Source organism: Gavialis gangeticus, unplaced genomic scaffold, assembly GCF_001723915.1.
Source record: "Gavialis gangeticus isolate Ggan-Ray unplaced genomic scaffold, GavGan_comp1, whole genome shotgun sequence".
In the NCBI taxonomy this organism is placed as follows: Eukaryota; Metazoa; Chordata; order Crocodylia; family Gavialidae; genus Gavialis; species Gavialis gangeticus.
Genome location: NW_017729019.1, coordinates 2,238,627 through 2,246,548, shown reverse-complemented (window position 1 = coordinate 2,246,548; position 7,922 = coordinate 2,238,627).

The following is a 7,922-nucleotide window of genomic DNA, read 5'->3' as shown; positions in this document are numbered from 1 at the left end:
GGGGGAAGTAATAACAGGGAAAAAGTAAGAAAGAAAAGCAAATGAACTGTGTACCAGAATCCCAACACAGAGATGAGACACACGATAGACTCTCTATGCAGCCCCCTGCTCTTCCAGCCCTGGTCTCCCACCCCCACCCCAGGTCTGCTGATTCCCCTTGGTTGTGATCCACAGTCCCTGTGGTTTCCTAGTCCTCAGTGTCCTCCCCACGGCTTGCTGAGGCCTGTCATACTCGATACACACCCTTGCTATTTCTGAGCAGAGACGCAATTCTGCCAGGGACTGAGAACAAAGGTGGTTAACAGTGAGGTGAATGCAGGAGAGGAGCAGTTAATCTCCCAGCACATTCTGGGCACAGTTGGAGTGGGTGGGAAGCTATGATCGTTTTACTTTTGGCCTCTGCAGGCTGAATTTTTCATGAAATTGCCTGAGGGAAGGTCAGTGAGAGCCTGCATGAGCACAAAGCCGGTAAACAGCAGAGCTGGTCACAGTCAGATCACGGCCACATCCCTGGGCAGGGCCTGGAGCTCTGCCTCTGCCAGACTTGCCCTTACATGCGACTCCTCTTATCACTGGCTGCATGAATGGCACGACAAATCCCCATTGCACTGTGAGTCACCTGCCGTCTGCGCACACACACATAGGGGCACCATACGTATGCATGCGCACACACGCAGGGATGCCACACACACACTCGCACCGATATAAATACACACACACAGGAACACAGCCTGCATGTGCATCACTGGAGATGTTCACGGAAAGGTTGGACAATCACTTGGTGGTTGGGGATGATGTAGTCATAGCTATCTATGCCTGTGTTCTTCCGTGGGTACTTCCCATGCTTCTGGGCTTTGCTGGTTGCCCCCGTCTCGCCTTTCTGCTAACAAGTTTGGGTGTTTCTAAGCCTCCTTCGGAGGCACTGAGTGTTGGCTACAGCCAAGGCTGGGGATTGGGACTGGGGTGTGCCAATGCTCCTGCTGGGATCAAAGCTGGAGGTTCCTGGCCAGAGGGTCTTGCCCTTCCACTCAAGGGCAGACTGAGCACCATGTTTGGGGTCTGAAAGAAATTTTACCCTATGGTCAGATCAGTATGGGCTTAGGGGGGGTTGCCTTTCTCTGTAGCGGGGGGCATGACCCTGTAGCCAGAATCTCTTGAGCGTCCATTAACAACATTTCACGAAAGCAGGACGTTGGCTGCCGTGGGTTCCCCTGCTTCACCTGTCACAGGCTAGGGTGTTAGGTCTGTATGGTGTCAGGGTTGACAGTAGAGTTCAGATTATGCATTGAATAGGATGGTTTGGATAGGGGTGATCCTGCCTCATGCAGGGGGCTGGGCTAGATGATCTCTGGAGGTCTCCTCCAGCCCGACTTCTCTACGAATCTGTGCACACACAGGGACACCATATGTACACAGACATGTGCACACATGCTCACACATGCAGACTTCCCTCAGATCCTTTCCTTTTGCCCTCCTCACCATCCTTGGCCCTTTATTTGGAGCCTTCTGACACTTTGGTTGCTGCAGAGCGGTAAGAACAGCTGTGCATTGGCGGAGAGGAGTTGGCAGGTCAGGTCAGAACTACACACAAGCTAAGAGCTAGCAATGACCCCCAGGAGGCCGTGTGCCAACTGGCATCTTGAAAGGGCCATGTTATCCCTTGGCACCAATGCATAGAGAGGAAATCTGGCGGGGCATGGATGCGGGGGGAGCAGCTGGTCCATGACAGCTCCGCAGATGCCCCCATTTTGTGGCAGCCCGGGAGGGGCACTGCAGGGCTGGGAGTGTCGGGAGCAGTCTGGCACTTCAGCCAACTCGTGATTTTATTGCAAGCCGGATTGCTGATGGTCTTCAAGCCCTAACGCCTGCCATCAGGGGACTTGGCAAGAGTCAGCCTCACATGGAAAAATGAGTTTCAGCCCCGATGAAGAAAAGCTGGTAAACAGGATCAGAGTGGGACCCTGCAGGCTTGGATAGCAGGACGCACAGGAATGCTCATTATGTCTTTTTTTAAAAACTCTGCAGGATTTTCAACCCAACCCATAAATGTGCACAGTGAGGGTACTCGCAGGCAGCTGGGAACAAAAAGAGCTCACTGGAGTCTGTCTTAATCCCACTGAGGTACTGGTTCCAGTTGCAGGCTTGATGGATTCACCAGGCTTGGGGGGAGAAAGCTTTAGAGGAGGCAAAGAGCTCTAGAGAGAGTTAATCCAGGGCTCACAGTAGGGGCCTGGACTGGTGCAGTTTGTATCAGGTGAGTGAGGATTTATGATGCAGAGATTCAAAGGGTCTTTGGGATGTGTCTGAGCCACCAGGAACAGAGAGGTTCAAAAGGAAAGCCACCGCTCATAGCGCTGGAGGAGCTTCCTTGACAGAAAACCAGGGGGATGGACACGGTGTTACCTGCAGACTTGGGCATGCGTGTGAGCGGGGTCCCAGCTGCAGGGCTTCCTGTGCAACCCAAAAAGACCTAGAAACTCTGGGCCTGGTTCCTCTCTCACTGATGCTGCAGGAAATCAGGAGAAATTGCCCTAGGGGCAGTTCTCCTCTCACTCCTGCTGGTGCAGCTCGGGACAATCCCATTGAATCCACTGGTGAAAGACCGACGTGCATGACAGCACGGTCAGGCCCTTCACTGCGTCCATGCTTGACTCCTGCAGATGCAATCCTGGCCAGCAGTTAGCTGCCCCCCATCCTACCTCCCCTGGAGAGGCAGCAGCTGGCAGGAGGCTCCTCCACTGGTGCCATCCCAGGGCCCCAGATTCCCCTCTGCGCTGCAGAAACAGCCCCGGTGGGTCCCCGTTCTGGAGGGAGGATAGACTGGGACCTGAGGGGAGCCCACTTGGGTCTGAGCCTCAGCTGCTGTACATCATTGTTTTTGCCTTAGCTTCAACAGCCCGTTTGCTTCAGCTCACGGTCTGGCCCCACGTCTGGCTTGGAGCCCCCAGAGCACAGAGGGGGGAGGATCTCACTGGGTGCTTCTTGGATTTTGTCTAAAGAAAACAAGGCTAAACTTTTGCTCTCTCCCTTGTGGGAGCTTTTCTGTGAGTCAGCTGCTAGCTCATAAATCTCCCACCCACACAGACAGCTGCGCCCCATCCCTTGCCAGACATTGCTAGGGGTTTAACCCTTCCCTGGGCACAGAGGAAGGACTCTGGGGGATCCCATCTTGCCTTCAGCAATCTCAGTCCCATCCCCATGTCAGTGCTGTGCTCAGAGGGGATGCACTGGGCTCTCAGGCTACCAAACTGGACAGCATGGGAAATCCATGCTCGGGTGCTTCCTCCCCCATCACATGGCTGGAGTTAACAGAGCTGGAGCTGGCTTGCTGCTGCTGGTTGGGTATGTGGCACGCAGTTCAGCCCCAGAGCTAATGATTTCAAGTCATGTCCCAGGCGGCGCCTGCTACTGCTTTCAGCCATTGCGTGGGCTTTCGGAGCTGGTCCAGAGGGAAGGATTTTTTCCTTTCAGTGTGCGTGGGGTGGAGTCCCTCTCCTGAACCACTTAAAAGCCCTTGTGGTGCATGTCTGCTGCCTGCCTATTAACTGAGGTGTGGCTCACTGTCCTGGGGCTGGTTGCAGCATGGCAGCAGTGTATAGCGATCCAGAGAGGATAAGTAGCTTGTCTGCCCACAGGGACCTGCCTGGCTCGGGGCTCTGGTGAGGACCTGTGGAGTCTATGACTTGCCAGCTGCTGATCCCAAGTTTTGTCATTGTCCCCACTGGAGGGAGGGAAGTTACCCATTACAGTCCTAACAGATGAATGTCCACATCTTTAACCTCCCCTCCACAGCGCTGGGACCTTCAGCAGAAAGACAAGACTGTGGCCTTTAACCTCCCCTCCCCTCACCAGCTGGGAGAACTGAGGTGGCCCCAATTGCCCCTAATTTGTAGCTGATCAGCCTTGCTCCCGGCAGCAGCACTGACATAATTTTCAGAGGTTCGCATGCAGTGGCTGAGTGGCTTTCAAAGACAGGTTGGTGGGCCCTGTAGCTCTCTTCCTTTGTGCCCCAGCAGCTATCTGGGCAGCAGACAGGTTAAACACACCTCTTTCCCACTCACCTGGCAACTCTCTGGTAAGCAACAGCGTTAATTCATTAAGATGCTTTGCAAAAAGAGCAGAAAGCAGGCACCAGAGTGGAAAGCAATGCAGGCCTTCAGAGGGGCTGAACACTGACAGCTTTTGCCCCAATGAATAACACAGAGCAGTGTCTGTGTACTGGCTCCTTGGGCAGCTGAGAGTGCTCCCTCCCATTTGCTGCCATGGCAGGGGTGGGCAAAATATGGCCCGCAGGCTGGATCTGGTCTGCGACGGGTCTTTATCTAGCCCATGGTGGGTCCTTGGCCCCCTGGCCCAGGCACAGTCCAGCCGTGGTGCATCCTGCCAGCCCCTGGGCACGCAGCAGGGCTGAGGCGGCTCCGCAGATGGACTGTCTTTCTAGGTAGCCCAGGCAGTGGTGGCTCCTTCCAGCTGCTGCCACCACTGGCCCCAGCCCCATGGTATTGGCAGGGACCCATACTGCACAGCTCCGACCCTGTGCCTGCTCTGGTCTCGCCCGTCCAGGCTCAGCAGTGGTGGTTCAGGACAGACGTTGTTGCTTGGTGCGGGGGGGAAAAAGTGGCCGCTCTCCTGCCCACTGCCAGCAATTCCCTGCTGCAGCTGCCTGGAGCCCACGTGGGGCTGCCCTGCATCTGCTCTGTGCTGGCACTGCTGCCCTGCAGGGCAGCCCAGAGATGGTGGTGACAGCAACAGAGATGCAGGGCAGCCCTGCACAGGCTTTGGGGGACTGCAGCAGGGAACTGCTGGCAGGAAAGAGCCTAGAAAAGCAGTCCAGGTGTGGATCCACCCTGATCCTGCTGCATGCCCAGGGGCAGCAGGACATGCCACAGCTGGGTGGCATGGAGGGGCCGGGTTGGTGCTGTGTGCGGGTTCCAACTTATCCACTTCGTGGGGCTTGAGTCTGGAGTGGGCGCAGGATGTGCTGGGGTTGCACGCTGCTGGCAGTGGTGGGGAGGTGCCTCAGGGCATGCGCACTCCAGGCTGTCGCAGGGTAGGTGCTGACTGGCTCAGGGGAGCATGCACAGGGGCTCCCATGTACACCCCCACCATACCCACAGATCCTCCCCCGCAAACCCTACAACCACACCCTCCCCCACACATAAACACACACCCTGCAAACACTGCACCCACCCACCCTTCCCCACATGGAGCTCGCCACACACACACCTGCCCACCTCTGGGGGGAGTCCCCTCACTGCTACGTGAACATACTCTCCCACACATGCACCCACACCCCCCCAGCCACTCTCCCCCTCCACACACCCCACAAATCCCATCCCCACCCACATGCATACCGGCACATACCCCACACCCTCGCCCACACCCCACATACACACACAAGCCCCATACCCACCCCATCATACTCCCCCCTCCCCCACACCCCCCTACAATATACAAAAGACTTCATTTTGAGCTATTATGCAATCACCTCTATATATGCTACACAAATGCACACAAATCAGGACAAAAATATATATTTTTAGTAAAATTAAAATATGTTATTGTCAGTGTTTGATTTTTAGTATATCATTTGGGGGGTTTTCCAGTTCCAAGGTGGGAAACCCCCTTCCCAAAAGGACTATTTCTGGGGCAAGGGGAGGGACTTCTAGTGACAAAGGTCAGGGGTTAGGAGGTGGGACTTCTGGTCCTAAAATGATGACCAAGGGGGTGAGGCACCTTTCAAGAGGCGGGGCTACCCTTGTGGCCCTGGACAGCTTGCCAAAACTCATTAAGCGGCCCTCCAGCCAAAATAATTGTCCGCCCCTGTGCCATGGGTATGGGGTGGGGAGGGCTGCATTCCCTGTAGCAGGGATTCAGATACTGCAGATGCTGTGTGATTGGTCCCCCACAGGCCAGTGTCTATATTTCCCTTCCACGACTGAATTTAAGGAAATCTGACGTGATGGAGTTGAGCAGCCTCGCTACCAAATCTCCTATGTGAGCCTTGCGGTTATGCAGCAGGGCTTATGCAGCACAACAGGCGCTATGAGACAATGGAGCTTTGCCTGGGGTGCCTTGTTGCAAGGAAGATGGCCTCACTGCAAAGCTGTGGTGCTGGTGACGTCCTCCTGCCAAGCACTTGAGCGATAATCTGTTGGCCCTGAAGTTTGGCAAGCGTGAAAAGTTTGCTAGAAAGAAGACTCTGCTTTGCTGCATATACCTCTTGTTTGGCTGTAGCTAACATAGTCAATGGACCCACCCAGTCCAGGTCAGTCGGGAATAAACTGGTGCCCTCTGCTGCCCACTTCATAAACTACACGTTCCCACTTCAGTGAGGTTCACCCATTTCTCTCTCTGATTTTGTTAGTCTACAGAGTGCAACTCTACCTGGCCTTCTGCCTCCCCTCTTGTTTGCAGAGCAATCAGGGGCATGGATGGCGCTTTACTGATGACAGCAGCCTACTCCTCAAAGATGCTGTGCTCTTGGTAGACAGAGTGCAGAGAAATGAAGTGCTGGGGGGTGCAGCACAAAATGTTGCTATTATTATTTAGCTGGCAGTACTTAATGTCACATAAATTCAGTACTGGGACTCAGGAGCGATTTATGTCCTGCAATTTGCTCTTTTCATGCATAGGCTCAAGTTCGTTACTAGGTTCCTCTCGGTGGGGACTCCGGGAAGGGAAGGGAGCAAGGGTTCTGTCCTTTAATTCTCTTCTCTAAGCCACAGCACGAGCATGGATTTTGTTACTGTGATCTACAGCAGATGGGACATGGAGGCGACAAATTCCAGTGTCTTGCTACAACAACAGTATAGCCTTTCACCTTTGTGCCCTAGAGCTGAAGGCATTTTACAAATGAATTTCAGAATCATGACCTGTTTTACAGATGGGGAAACTGAGGCACAGAGAGGGAAAAGAATGGACCTATCTGATGTTGTAGCTTGAACCACCAGCAGATCCGTGAACAGAACTCACAGCCTTGACTTGAGGTGCCTAGGAGGGGTAGGGAGGTAGGGTCTCTGTGAAGTATATCCCTGGAGGTAGGCACCAAACTTGCGCCTACATCCTGCTTCAAGCACCAATCTCCCCTTGCTGTTATTCTGCCTGCGTCCCTTGGAAGACCTGGATCTGGAAGGTGTTTTCAGATCACAACTAACACATGCCAATAGAGTCAAGCTTCCCAAAAAACAAAGTGGCATCTGCCACTTCCTTTTGAGACAGGGCTGGTGGAGGCAGCATTGTAAGCGGGGCACTCGCCCAAGTTGTGGGAGACGCACGTTTCCCTCCTCACCCTGAAGAGATTCAAACCCATGTCACTGTGCAGAAAAAAGCAGATTTTGGGGGTCAGAAAGAGACAATTAAAGCCTGACTGTAGCCTAGTGACTGGAGGACCCTGTGCACTCGCAAGGTGCCCTTTCTGTTGAAGCGCTGCTGTGAGTGGGGTCTGTTCAGACCTGCTGTGAGCCATCAGCACGTGTGCAAAAGGGAAACTGAGCCACACATGCAGGCAAATATGCAGACCAAGGATTTTCTGTGTAGCAGTCGCCGATGTGCCTTTCACATCTTTTAAAATAAGAGAAGCGCGTAATCAGGAGTTAGGGTGAGGGGGGATTGTCCTAGTGGGACACAACGCATCCAACAGGCCATATGGTGTTTGCTCATGGTGTACAGCACTCGTTGGGGATGGAAGAGGGGTGATGTTGAATCCCTGCAGGCAGAGGAAGGCTGTGAGCCAGGTCTTCCTCCTGGTGAGTTCAGTAACTGCTGGGATAATATAGATTATAAGTACCACTAATGCCTCTTTTATTGCTCTGTTTTAAGACACGTGCGAGCCCTGCTGAGTTCTTTGGCAGAAAAGGCAGAGGTGCCTTACCTTCAGGAGTGGGCTCCAGGCTGTAGATCCCAAGTGGACAGAGGCCTTT